The following is a 15,130-nucleotide window of genomic DNA, read 5'->3' as shown; positions in this document are numbered from 1 at the left end:
TCGCAAAAACGTTTTCTTATAAAAAAAAACTGTCCAATATGGAACCAGTTAAAAACTGGTTGCAAAGTAATGCACTGGGCGACAATTGCCACCGCCAATGGCATCGCCGTGTAAAACTGGACAGTTGAAAGCATTGCTTGGGTATTGAGCTAGAACTGGTACTGTCGGCAAAACGCTAGTTCTAGGCTAGTCAGATTTTCTGCAGGGATAGTAACATACATATACATATACACATGCAAAACATATTCATACTGATAGATTTCTCTCTCAGCTCTCTCCGCCGGCAAATCTCCGATGACGTCATATTCACGTTACTCTCCCGAATTTCACATCAATCAGCGCAATCTTCTATTCTATCGGTCTTGCTTATTGCATATCTACAGCCCGAGCCCTTTATTTTGACACCTCACTTTTGAAAATCAAACGAAAGGTACGGATTTGATGGTATTGATTATTGAAAAATTTGATTTGAATTGTTCACCAGGTGGCAACTCTTTTCGAAAAAATATACCCAGTTTGCACATCTACAGACCAAACGCTTTAATTTGACACCCCATTTTTGAAAATCGAACGAAGAGTGCAGATCTTTTATGCTGAACAAAAAATGCCTTCGCGTATTATATACCCGTATATCGATTTTTGTATGTACGATATATAAACATTTACATATTGCTGTGCAAAAACATTTAAATAGAAAGCTTGTTCGATTTTAAAAGCGTTCTACTCCAGTTTTATATTTTCCCTGCTCCGAAAAATCGTTCGCAAAGAACTGTAATGATGGGCTTTTACGTCATACGTTCGTGCCAAGAATATTTGGATCGCGATCCAAAATGAAAAATAGTAGCACTGACAAGTTTAGTTCAATGAAAAAACCGGACTAGTGCACTAGTTCACTGAGATGAATTAGTTCGTTAGTTCAATTAGTTCAACGAACTACCCAAGCCTAGTGAACAGACAAAAATTTACATTTCATCCACTTTTTCGGATTTCTTGCTGACTGGGAATACACCACAGATACTTTTACTGCGATGTGCTGACAGTCTCATCGTGTATTTTATGTTTGCACAGACAGTAAAATCAACAAATTTTGATTTTTGGCGCCGATGCGCAGACCGGCTGTAAAATGGTAAAATTTCGTCATACTTGATCAGTTTCACGGAGTTTAGACGTGCACAGATCAAAATGGAGGAAGATTAACAATTTCTATTGGATTCTCAACAAAATTTGGCACATAGGTTTTTCTTTGGCTAAGGTAGGTTGAAATCGGACACCCACCACCGATGTAAAGGTGTCTTCGAAAAATGCTAAAACTACGATATTTCCACAAATACTGGATCCTAATTGTTGAATGTTGCAATCTAAAGCAGAAATTTGATATAAAATAAGAAAATTATTAAATTTTTGAAAAAAAAACGTGGCACCACACACCTACATACATATGTATCAGGGTTGTTGCGAATATTCGCATTCGCATTCGCAACCGCGGAGCTTCCGCTTTAATTTTAACATTCGCATTCGCTTTCGCATTCGCAATAATCAATGCGAATCTTTTGCGAATGCGAATGTTGTGCAAGTGCACCGATAAAACGTATATATAGCAAAAAAATGGCAAATTGTACACAGCCAATATTTTTGCCTGTGGTCGTGGGAGTATTTGTGTAACAAAACTGGTCAAATGTCATATTTATCAACTTTGATAAAAAATTTCTTTAAGCATATTATTTCTTAAGCTATATAACCGAGCTATCAATGGGCAGTCATACAAGTTCCAACTTCTACTTGACCTTTGACGTACGTCAAAGAGAACATAGTCTTTTTAACAATATTTTTTGTTTTCTCTTCTTTAAATACCTGCATTGGTTTTATTCTTTATTATGGTTTTTTGGACCAATCTTAAAAAATCTATTGGACACAAAAAAAGAAAGTATGCACTGTAATTCTTAACTAAATTTTCGTGATTTGCTTTTGATGTTACATATAATCGTTTCAATAATTGCAAATGGGGATCTTTGGGGAATTTATTTTTAGTAAAAATTTAAAGAACAGTAATTTTGTTTACTTGTCGTGCAATATTTTTTTGGTAGGGATATACATTGGATCCTTGGCTAAAAATTTCTGTGGTAAAACTACACCTTATTTGCTATTTAAAGTCAAAGGATAAGCTCCTTCAATAGGGATTTCCAGCAGAAATGATAAACGTCTGGCTATAAAGAGAATCGATGCACAAATAATTAAACTATAGGTCTGACCTTAAATAAGATAAGAATTCCGTAACTATCTGAGATTCAAATACTTATAAAAAACGGGGTGTTGTTTTTTAAAATAACAATATTCTGATCCGATTCCGCTGACAGCCACGACTTTAAAAACAGAATTTTGTTCAAAATTTACATTCCTGGAAAATAATAATTTAGTTCCATATCCCTTATTTAGCTCGCTATAAGCACAAATTGTTCAAACCAGTCGCAGAAGAAAGTATTAAAAACTAGTTACAAAAACTAAAATCGAAAAAACGCTGATGAAGTTACAGATTCCCCAAATTCTGAAACACCAAAGGAATGAGAATGAAGAATTCCTTTTAAAAAGCTTTAGAAAAACCTGACACATCTAGTTTGGCTTGTAAGCGCTGTTTGAACAACGATCTCGCCATTATGCTAGCTTCTAATTGTTGTTTACCAAATACTTAACATTCGCACTCGCATCCGCATCCCCGGATGTTAGCTGTTACATATTCGCATCCGCATTCGCATCCGCGGATGTCTAAAATTCCACATTCGCAACATCCCTAATATGTATGATGAAATACTGTATCTCAGTAGCCGCTTTACCAACCACCACCAAACTCGGTACGAACATTGCTTAGAGTCTCGCTAAGAAACCTGTTCAAAAATTTTACTTCAATCATAGTCGATATATGCAATGAGCTCTTAACATTTATGGAAAATGGGCGTGGCACCTGCCACCTACACCTACATATTTGTATCTCGATAACCAGTGTATGAATTTCTGCCAAGCTCGGTACAGTCAGATTAAAATTATGTCCACTATGTGAGACATAACGGAAAAATTCAGAAATACGGAAACTCCGATATTTCAAGAAAAAAGACTACAGATCTTTGGAAAATGGACGTGGCACCACCCACTAATTTCAGTATATTATAACATATTATTGAAACAGTTTGAAACCGCTAGAAGGAAAATCAAAACTTTAGAAGAAAACTAGAATCTAACCGTGGTTGCGCATATTTGGCATTACAATCTACTGAGGTTTAGAAATAAAGAGACTGATGCTTTATATTTTGACGTTTTGGAATGCACCCCTACTCTCAGGCAAATAAACGTGCGTCTATTTACACTCTCGCTTTTGTTGAATTTTAAGCACGAGACTTACCATCTGTGTTGCACAAACAGAGTGAAATCGGAGGGAAGCACTTGATAAGTGAAAACGTGAAAATGTTGACTAAACATAAGAAAACTATGAGAAACTTGTAACATACAATGCCATGTAAAGGTGAATCACAGGGACATTGCAAAATTTTCAGTTTTTTGTGATTGATGACATAAGTGATTGTCGATAAATAAGCCTTTTACTTGTGATATATGTAACTAACACTCAAAATTAAATTAATTAACCATATTTTATAGTTTGTATCGACTTGAGGGACTCTCAACTTTTACTAACCTTTCGTAGCACTGGTTCAAAGGAACTGATTCATATACACTGCAGTATATGTACATATGTATGAAATTGAATTGTTTTGGAAATACTCAAAATTCAGTAGATATCCAATTTCACTCAAAAAATCAGTATAAAAATAATCAAAAAGATTTTAAGTGTTTTTGCATTTAATTTCACATATAAATGTTAATTATTGAGCCATGGAGGCGTGATGTTTATATTTACACATAACCAACAGAAGTAGAAGAAAACATACTATCACACACTAAACTTTTAACCGCACCGAACCAACCACTCACGCGCGCACGGCCGAACCAACTGACCACAAGAACACTGCTAATCCAGTGATGGAGTCTCCGTCTTCTTATGCCGATGCGCTGCACTGCACAATGGGTGAAATGTGAAAATAAATGATAACATTTTCTTTAAACAATTTTTGTTTACTATATACTTTGATTTGTAATTTTATATTATTACTTCTTTTATTATCTGTTGTATGCATGGAGTCGAACACGTCGATAAGGATGTTTAACCGCAGATTAGTGTTAACCAGACATTGAGTAACCGGCCCTAAGTCGGCTATACAGTTCAATGCGAGCGTGAGCGAGAGCTTTTTATTTTGACCAATATCTTCGTTATTACTTAACTTTTTGCAATAGTTGGTGCATCAAAAGATAAAGAATTAAAATATCTTTCAGAATTATAGAATAAAAACGAATTTAGGGCCGGTTGCTAAAAGCATGGTTGACACTAATCAGCGGTTAATATCGTTATCGACGTTTTCGACTCCATGCATATAACATGGTCGGCAACGTCGATAACGATGTTTAACCGATAATTAGTGTTAACCAGGCTTTGAGCAACCGGACTTTAAAATGCATAATATGCCTTTTTTTTCAAGTTCACACTCAACTATGTGCGTACGCAAAGCATTCGCATGTGAACGACAAGTTTTGACTGATGTGCGTGAGCGTCTATAAGAATACAAATGGAATGTTTTGCCTTTGTGAACGTTCGCGGTCACGCTCGCATTGAACTGTATAGCAAGCTTTACACGCAAAGCTCATTTAACAGATTCCTTAAGTGACAATCCACCAAACCAAAGCATCCGACTTTGTCGGAAAACAGACTTTTCTGAAAAAAGTCGAAAGTCTTTCGATCCATCTTAGCGAATTCGTAACGACTCCCCACATCGGAACATCCGAATTTTTCGGAAATCAGATTTTTCTGAACAAAGTCGAAAGTCTTTCAATGTTACTTACAGCGCTATTACACGATATGTATTTGCATTGTAAATACTACTTTTTTGTATCTACTCGCATGCACCATATATTACAACGTATCAGAAAAGTAGCATAAATGGAATGGAATTAATTTATCAGAAACTATCAGTGATGTGTATATGGAGAATTTAATTAGCTTTCCTTTGACCTATCTCATTTTAAAATCGTTAAATTGGTTCATAAGATATCCATACGTGATTAAGCGGAACTACTTTTTGTTTTATGCTGAATAACGGTAAATTCCAAATATCTGGAAAATGTATCCATATAAAAAAACTAACTCGATTTTCGGAATCACCGAACAATTATACATAGAAACTGGATAGTGGCGATTGGAGAACAAAAACCAAACAAGAATTTGTGATCCAGTGTAATTAGTGTTTATGTATTCAAAATATGATTAGTGTTCCAGGGTTAAAACGACGAAAACGGACTTGTAAGGTTTTTGAACTCAACCCGGATATATGTAAATAGAAGCAAGTGAATATTAATTTATTTAATTAGCATATTATGCTTTTTGTCACATGATTGGGAATTTGCCAAATCGTATCCCAATCGTTTGAATGAACAAATATTTTTCTTTATTCCAATCGCGTAAAATATTTTGTTCAAATGTTTCAATAGAAGTTCGCGGTATTGTACCAATCGTGTGACTAAAAAAAATGTAGTAAAATTTTTTTTATTTTATACCAATAGCCTAATATAAAATATGTACAAATCTGTTCAAATGTAACTTTCGTGTGACACAGCCTTTGGAGGATTTGTAACTACACCAAAATGTTGCTAAACCGATAGAAATTGTATAAATAGCTCTTATACGCTACGAATCTTTTAAAACCATTTCAACGGTTATTTTACATTACAAAATTTTACGACTTTAAGACATTACTACGCTTACGATATCTTGTGAATACCTTAAATACCTTAAATGTCCACGATTTTTTCTTTCATTGATCGAAAGATGTTCTTTATATTCCTTAATATTGGGCAGATGTCGGCTTATATCCGTTGAGCAACTTAAGTATGGGTGTGAAAACCTTCTACACATATATCTACTCCAACGTTTTCACATATCCCGGATTTGAACTTTCATACAGGACCTGCTTATAGTTTGAAACAAAAAACCTTTCTTTCTTGGAACCGGTGCCCCGTGTGCTATACGTTTTTTTTTTTATAGAAATCAGGCCACTAGTTCTTAAAATCAGTATTTGCTTCAAAGTAAATGGGTGCCTTTTTCTGCTAGTCAACATTAAGCCCTTATATTCTTCGATAATGTTTTCTGAAATTCCATTTTGCACAGAAAAATCGACGTCGCAGGAAAAAACGAGTTGCTCTCATTACAAAATAATGATAGATTTTGTTGAATCTCTTGGTAGCGTTAATGTTAAGAGGAAACGCCGCTTTCTTTATTGTTTCTCTTAAATATTTACTTATATGGTGGCATTAACTATAGTTGAGATCAAAAACCGTACAAGTCACGGACATGTACGATTTTTCTCCTCATTTTCAAACAAATTGCAAACTGGTTATGTTATTCGAAAATGTACGAAAATGTAACTTGTACTGTTGTCGAACTCATCGAAACAATTGGTTGTCAGGGGACTATCTAATTTTTTGATAATTTTAGTTCTATAAAAAATTCGTTGAAATTATTATATTTTCTATACAAATATTAATTTATAAACTGTTACAGCGTTTTCGAAAATTTTACGAAAATCCTAAACTTACGATGGATTAACTAATAGAGCCTTAAGTGTATATAATACCCTGTAGGGAAACGAATTAGTGCGGAACTGGTTCGGTTCTAGTGCGTTTGGAACCATGACTAGTACGCGTTAATCTCTTTTGCATGCTAGCGACTGGCGAATTTAACATTGCGATGTCCTAGGAACCAGTTCTAAATTCGACAGATAAGATCTAGTTCGTTTTGCATCCCTTTTTCTATAGTACCGAACCTGTTCCAAATTCGACAGATGAGATCTAGTTCGTTCTGCATCCCCTTTTCTTTAGTTCCAAGCCAGTACCTAATTCGACAGATGAGGTCTAGTTCGATCTGCATCCATTTTTTATGTGTAGTTCCCAAATTGTTATAAATTCGTCACCTTAGATATATACTTCTAATCAGGCTTGTCGAAACATTTCCCTTTTATATTAAATACGATCGGTTGAAGGAAGGACAATACCATCACAAATGTTTAAACGCATTTATTAAAAATTTATAAACCACATTAGTAGTAGTAGTAGTATTAAACTTAAGTAGTAAGTAAAAAACAAAAGTGGGTTCTGCTTAAAAGTAAAAATATTAGTTCACTTTGTCTTACTTGTCTAAATTTAACCATATTGATTTTTAAGTAAATTCAGTTCTTTTTAAGCTTATATGTATATGAAGTACTTCGAAAGTTTTTGTCGTACTTAACTTAAATAAGATATACAGTCACTCAATAAAGTTTAGGTACAGTGAAGTTTTTACAATACCGGCAACTATTTTTTTAATATTTTATTTTCCCCTAATTTTTTATAAAAATATGGTTAATTCTACACCAAAAACCCCAAAAATCAGAGTTCCAAACCTTATGCAAATTAAAGAAAACTGCGAATTTCCATCCAAGTATTGCAATTTACACTCTTTAGAAAAAAGTTAAGTACTCAGTTATTAGCCCATTCAATTTTAGTATAACAAAGTGCAAGTTTGAGGTAGCTAGGACTTACCATTGATATTTAGCAATTTGTTTTTGTTGTTTGGTAAGTCCTAGCTTCCTTACACTTGCACTTCATTATACTAAAATTGAATGGACTAAAAAACTTTTTCTAGAGAGCGTAAATGGAAAGTGAATTATTTTAATGAAATTTTGCAGAATTTTCTTAAATTTTGCACAAGGTTTGAAACTCTGATTTTTGGGGATTTTGTTGTAGAATTTACCATATTTTTATAAAAAATTACCGAAAACTAAAATATTAAAAAAATTTTTGCCCGTATTGTAAAAAATTCGTTGTACCTAAACTTTATTGACTGACTGTATTAAGGTAGCTGTGGTGTTTTGCATAAAAAAACTTAATTTGTCTTTTCTTAAAAAAAAGTAGCTCTGGTGGCTTGCATTTGTAAATAAATTTAGTGAGAAAGTGGTAATTATTTTGACACTTTTTTTTTTAATGCCTCTTTTTCTGCAACTGCATTGCCTTTCTCAATTGTCCTTCAGGATCTTGGCCTTTGTTTATGGAATAACTAAGTATAATGATTATTAAGCAACTCAAAAACTATACCAGCGTGATAACCGACGTATCCTTTCGAGAGGTAGCCGCACCCTCATAAAAGGAATAAGACCCAAACTTTTCAGGTAAAAATTTCAGTAGGCTGCGTCTTTATGGCCTTTTCAATTTTATAAATTATCATTATTTTTAACTGGAAAAATAAAACTGAAAATTAATGATAATCTCTGCGCGGAAAAATAAAAATCATAAAATAATCATTATTTGTAATCCCAAAAATAAAAATCAAATAATAATTATTTCGGTTTGAGCGAAAAAATAAAACTCAATAATAATTCATAAAATAATGATTAAATGCTGACTTAAATTATTTTACTCATAATGATTACCTTCCCTGCTTTTAAAATTTAAAATAGAATGGTTTAGTGAAAGTACCACCTTTCACTGCTTTTGGACTGGTGCGGAACTAGTTACTATCGGACTGAATCGTTTTTGGCAATAAAGAACTAGTACTGAGCTAGAAATCTGGTTCACTAGTTCGTGTTTTCCCTACAGGGTAGCTGCGATCTCGTACGAGTCCGAACTTATTTTCGTTAAGTTCTTGGTAAAAACCATTCGTGTGATGCAGAAAAGAATTTCTATCTGGAGGGGCCTTTAAGCGAAATAGCAAAGCTTGACATTTGTGTGCGGAGGCAACTCAGATCAGCTGTACTGGTAACACCAATTTATACATATGAATTCGCCTTGAGAGAACGCAAGCAATGAAGAGTAAAATTTGTAGGGTTTCCGCTCGATTAGAATATGAGTTATCAACAAAAAAAAACTTCATTCCTCTTTGCTTGATTAATTTTCAATAGTATGAGCCAATTTTAGATTGAATTTGTCGTTTTAATTATTTTAGTTTAGTGCCGTTAAATTGTTCTAAGCCACCCACTGTGCACTGTGCGTCTGCAATTGTATTTTCACTTCTAACTGGGGTTATTATTGCATTTTTGCTTTGTGTGTTTTTCACCACTTAATGTTCATTGTTCTTTTGTAGTTTGTTTTGATTTTCAAATCGCTAACTGAAATGGCTTTAAGTATTGAGTATAGGAATTTAATAAATCTGAACGAGAGGCCACTAACACGTTCAAATGGGTACTCAATGGGATTAGTTGATTAAGAAAATCTTAAGAATTGTTCGTAAGTTATTATATTAGGCATTTCGAAACATAAGTAACTATTACATTAGAGTGGTCCAAAAAACATTTTTTGATGTCAAAAAAAAAAAATTGGGGTATATTTTTCGGTATAGAACAATGCTAGGGGTTGGCGGCATTAAAATTCCGACTTCACTGTATTTTGGACCACTCTAACGTACATACAACCTGTACGAGTAAATAAAGATGCTATGAAACAAAGTTTTCGTTAAATTTCCGAATTCGGCGACGTTTTAAATTTGTAAATAATTTTCCTATGGATGTAGTACATACATACATACTTAAATGCATTCATATGGATGTAGTTGTAACCCTCATAAAATATATCTAACCATAAGTTAACTTGAAGTTGTTTAGGAAGGAATGAAAGGTCGCTATTATCTGTATATTTTCTTTGAGGAAAGCCGACTCTATATTTCTATGGCGATGGCCGCGAAACAGTCAAGGGTGGCTACCTCTGCATTAGATGTCTGCTAATTTGTAAATAACTGCTTTCGGACATAAAACATCGATACAAAAATATATATTTTTACTTGTTTATTTATTTACTTTTTTTTTAACATTACATAATTGTTTACATATTCTGCTATAGATGGTCCCATATTCGAATTCCGCCAGACATACATGACTTCAAAATGATAATACAAAATTTCGAACTTCATTTTATTTGTCCTGAATGCGGCAGAAGCTTGTACAATGAAAAAATCCGGTGAGGCGGCTCTTGAACTCGGTCAAATATGAAGAAGAAGATTTCGAAAAAGTATTTGTGAAGTGCAGAAAAAAGTTTGTTCAAAGTAAATTTTTTAAGAGGATATTTAAATAGAAACTTGTTTAAAGAAGACAAACTCCCAATTATTTACGTCAGCATGAGTCCTGCATTACTTTTCCACTAGTTTAAAGTTAGCTTTTTGTATTTAACTAGAAGTTATAAATTTTATCGAAATCCCCCCAAAATAACCAACTTCTAGTTAGCTTTTTTGCGGGATTTCGGTAAATAACTAACTTTTAATTAGCTATGACAAAACTAACTTTAAGTTAGTTGTAAAGACGTGCAGGAGTAATGCAGACTTATCGGGAGTTTGTTTTCTTTACAAGTTTCTATTTAAATATCCTCATACAAAAATTACTTTCAATAAATATTTTTTCTGCACTTCGCAGATGCTTTTTCGTATTCTGGACAAGTAAAATAAAGGTCCAAATTTTGTATTATCATTTTGATGATATGTGTGATCGAATTAAAATATGAGATGTTAAATAAAGTAAGTAATGTTAAATAAAATAAGTAATAAAATAAAAATTTAAAAAGTATTTTTTTTATTGATAGTTTATGTCCAAAAGTAGTTAGCTAATAGTTAGATGACATCCAATGCAGAGGCCATCGCACTTCAAAAGTAGTTAGTTACGGCCGTAAAAGAAATAATAAATAAATGGCTACCACTAGTCGCCTGCTAGTTAGTTAATAGTTAGCTACAAACTAGACCAATTTCCTGGCGGGATTTTTCATCTATTGATAATTTTTTCTGCAGGGAAGTAAAGTTATATGAATGTAAATATGTACCTACGTATGTTTGTGAAGTCAATTATATTGCACACATAGTACATATGTATGTAAATAGATACATATTTGTGCTGGTAAATTTCAGTCACTTTGTTTGGATAAATTATATACATACATGCATGTACATAGGTATGTACGTGCATTAAGTCGAGTTTCAAAAAAAAGGTTGTATGTACCTTCCGGCTTGAAAGCTTATGCACTAAATAAATAGTCCTAGAAAAAAATGATTTTGAGACTAATTGGCATTCAGCAATATAAGGGTCGTATGCAAAAAAGCAAATTCTTTTTCTTAAAATTTCAGACCTTTTACTCAATTTGCTCAAATAAATATAAGTGATAGTGTATAGATGTGAAGTAGATTTTCAAACTAAAATGCCTGACATCAGCATTGTGATTCATATTTAAATCATTCTGATTCCCTTAATAAATGTTGAATTTAAATTTTAAAATAGGTAGCAACCCTCCTACATGTAGGTTAGAAATAAAATATCTGCAAGACCTATGGCATACATTGTATTTAAATATGTAAATAGGTGGCATCCTTATCCAAACATTTTTGGACTGAAACCTTTTTAAATCTGTTCCGTCTGACACACGTATTGTAATGCATATTTAAAATATCTAGTTCCGTTTTTTCGGCCCAATAAGTTCTCTAACAGCTGTCAAAAAATCATAAGATTCGAATGAATGGTTGCTGAAATATTTCAAAAAGTGTAAAAGCTTGCATAAAAATTTGTTTGCAAATAACTCGTCAAAAAATAAAAATAAAATTAGCGCAAAATCTTTGCCGTCAATATTGCTAACTATGTTAACTTTCAAAATCGGTTAAAGAAATATAAAAAATTGAAAAGTCAGTTTTGGATGGCCCACTTGAGAAAACTTGACTCATATACATTGGAATGTCCCAAGAATATATGGAAAAAAATATGTTTGCAAACTTTGATATGGATACCCTCTATAATTGTGCCTTTTAGCCAAAATAACAAATATATGAAGATTTATGGCTGTAGGATAAAAATAACCCGTGCCGACTTTTAGTCTATGAAAACTTGTGAAATGCGGTATATCGAATATGTTTCCCATATTTGAACGTATGTATTTCTAATAAATCTGCATCTTTAAATATTTAATAGGATTGCAGGATTTCTCCTAAGGACATCGAAAAAATTATTCAATGGAAAAAGTAAAGTGGCTTTGCAAGGGTGTATTATGATGTCCTGAAAATTTGCAATTGTACAAGATTTTTTAATTGGTCTGATTGGTATGATGAACATTAAGTTATTAAATTCAACTTTTATAAGAAAATCTTTTCCCCCTTAAAAAAATGCCTTTTAGAGTATTATTATGATTGTTATGGGTTATCACTTTTTACCAGGGAGTTTCTGGGGTAGCTGATTACGAATCTTATGTCAGTTTTTCAAAACTAAAATTGGCAGTTCCAATATGGCGATCAATTAAAAAAAAAATATTGGATATGTTCGAAACTCGTCACTAGGGAGTTTTTGGGATCGCTGGTTATGAATCTCAAGTAAATTTTTTTCAAATTCAAAATCGCGGATCCATTATGGTCATCAATTCTTTAAAAATTACTATAATTTAAAAGTTGATACTGAACATTTTAAGCATTGCATGGGTTGAAACTAGAGATGGGCACGGGCCTAAATTTTCAGGCCCGGCCCGGCACGAGTGCAAAATCAACTTTCAAAAACACGCACAAGCCCGCACGTTAAGAATTTTAGTGGGGCCCGGCCCGGCCCGGCACGACGGGACACGCCCCAGCCCGGAAATAAAGAGCCAACTTTTATTGTATGTATACATATGTACATATTTTTATTTTGTGTTTATGTCCATATGTATATTTATTTACTTAAGCGAATCAATATTTTACATCAAAGATTTTTATAATATATTTTCTGGGAAGTAGAAAAAGTGGAAGGTATTTTATGTACAGACATGGGCGTAGCCAGGTAGGGGCAGGGGGGTGCTCGAGCCTCCCCCCTCTAACTTTCAAATTTTCTTATATATATATAAAATAGTACCCTGAAATGCCAGCTTAATAGGGTCGAGGCCCCCCCTAAATTTCATTTTGGCTACAATACAGATATGTATGTAAACACAACTACTAAGTATCATATATTTTTTATCGGTTTCCAAATATTTCTTTTTTGCTTTTCTCTTATCAAATGAGTTTTAAATATGTACAATTTTATTTTTATAAAAACAAAAGCTCATCTAAATTTTTATTATTAGCAACGGGCTTTTTCGTGCCTTTTCGTGCTTTTATGAAATTTTACTGAACGCCCAGGCCCAGACGCAAATTTTCCGGCCCGTGCCCATCCCGTTTCCACTTTCGCTTCTGTGGTACTCGTGTTTTTTGCTGGGTATATTCCGTTACCCCTTGTCAAATTTGGGTTGGATGCAAACCAGTTTCGGCGTTATACCATCTACAGTGCCAAGTTGAACAAGAGATGGCAATACATCATACTCCTGCCCTTTCAGGTGTTACCGATAACCAAAATGACCTTTTTATCACTTAAGTGAAAACAGCTTTGGTTTATCGCCACGCGAGCAAATTTCGAAAGACCTTCCATATACCGACCATTTAGAAATTAGTACCATGGGCCCTGCAGCCTATAGCCATACAGATTTTTTTCTTTTGTATTGGGATCGACCCGTTCTAATGAGCATATGTATGTATGTATATAGGAATATACAAATGCGCGAATATAAATTAGGTTGACGTTGACGACAGTGAAAACATTACGACACAGCCCACGATAAATGCTGCATTTTTTAAATTTTCAGCCGTTTGATATTTTTTGTGAAGGCCAACTGTCTTAAGTTTGGGAGAAATTGGCGATGCGGTTCCCAAGGTATACACATGTAATCATAAGTGGGCGTGGCTACGCCCATTTTCCAAAAATTTATAGCATTCTTATTTTTCGCCTAAAAAGGATTGTAAATATCAATTTTGAGTGAATAAGCATCAGTAGTTACTAAAATATCGCAGTTTTCGTATTTCTGAAAACTACCGTTGCATGGGAGGTAGGCGTGGATATCATCCGATTTTTCCTATTTTCAATACCATCCGTCCTACGCTCAAAAGAAGTACACATACAAAGTTTCGTTAAGATATCTCAATTTGTACTCGAGTTATCGTGTGCAAAGGCGGACGGACGGACGGACAGACAGTCACCGCTTAATCAATTTCTCTTTTCATTCTGATCATTTATGTATAGATTTGTCTATATCTATTCCGATTCGTTTTGCCTGTTACAAACAACCGTTATGTGAACAAAGTTATAATACCCTTGTGCACAGAACTGAGCTATACAGGGTTTCCCAGAAGTAACGTGCCAAACTTTAGGGGAAGTTAGGTGGGGGGTGAGCTCCCTGATAAACAAAAAATTGTCATGTAAAAGTGTCACCGTTTTTGAAATATTTAAATTTTTTTAGATTTAAAAAAAATCGTGCCTTTTCATGTATTTTCTTTAACTGCATCTACAAACCAGGCTATACTTAATATTTTTTTAATGTAAAATACTTCCAGATAGTTGCTTCTCTATACTCAAATGCAATGTAGTTAAAATATATTAAGGAACCATCATAACATTAGGACCATTTTGGGATTTTTAACTTTTTGATATTTTTTTCCCCAACTTTGACTATCTCTGGTGAATTTGAATGATTCTTCTTTTGTTCGAAAGGTATTATTTTCCGGTAGGTGCCTGATTTGGTTTCACCATCTATGAATTTTTATATTATTTAACAGATTATATATTACTCCACCAACCAATATATGTAAGTGAGCTTGACGATTAACAGCTGCTGATGGACCTAAAAAACTTCCCAGGCAAAATGAAAAAGTGTGTGAAAAAAGTGGAGTGGTCGAATTTCGACAACGGGGCGATACTAGTCTATTGTAAAATATTAACCAGATGTCCGTGGAACTGAGATTCGGAAAAGGTAATAGTTATTATTCATAGTTTTGAAACATATTTCACGAAAGCAAAAAATAACAAGTAAAAAGTCTAAGTTCGGGTGGAGCCGAACATTAAATACCCGGGGCAAATATTAAATATAGTTTTTAGCCTTTCTGAAAACAACTGTTACATGGTAGAAGAGTGGTTTTACCCCTATTTCTAACAATTTCGATAGTATTTTCAGTTATATTTAATGAGATAAAGATTTCAATAATTTTTAA

The 15,130-nt window shown here is 33.6% G+C and overlaps 1 protein-coding gene across 2 annotated transcripts in view; it reads right to left on the bottom strand.

Moving 5' to 3' along the window:
* LOC118742405 (beta-glucuronidase-like) overlaps window positions 1–15,130 on the bottom strand; it is an 82,832-nt gene that overhangs the window by 59,693 nt on the left and 8,009 nt on the right. The window contains exon 1 of one of the 2 annotated variants that reach the window (XM_036474461.1): window positions 3,683–3,813. The exons of the other annotated variant lie outside the window; for it this stretch is intronic. The gene's annotated coding sequence lies outside the window, so the exon portion shown is untranslated. Of the gene's footprint in view, window positions 1–3,682; window positions 3,814–15,130 lie in introns of those variants that run through there. 2 annotated transcript variants of the gene reach the window in all.

The sequence above is a fragment of the Rhagoletis pomonella genome, unplaced genomic scaffold (assembly GCF_013731165.1).
Source record: "Rhagoletis pomonella isolate Grant_MI unplaced genomic scaffold, Rhpom_1.0 Rhpom_scaffold_00007, whole genome shotgun sequence".
Classification (NCBI taxonomy): domain Eukaryota; kingdom Metazoa; phylum Arthropoda; class Insecta; order Diptera; family Tephritidae; genus Rhagoletis; species Rhagoletis pomonella.
The sequence above is the reverse complement of the archived record's forward strand: the minus strand, read 5'-3'. Positions and strand labels throughout refer to the sequence as shown.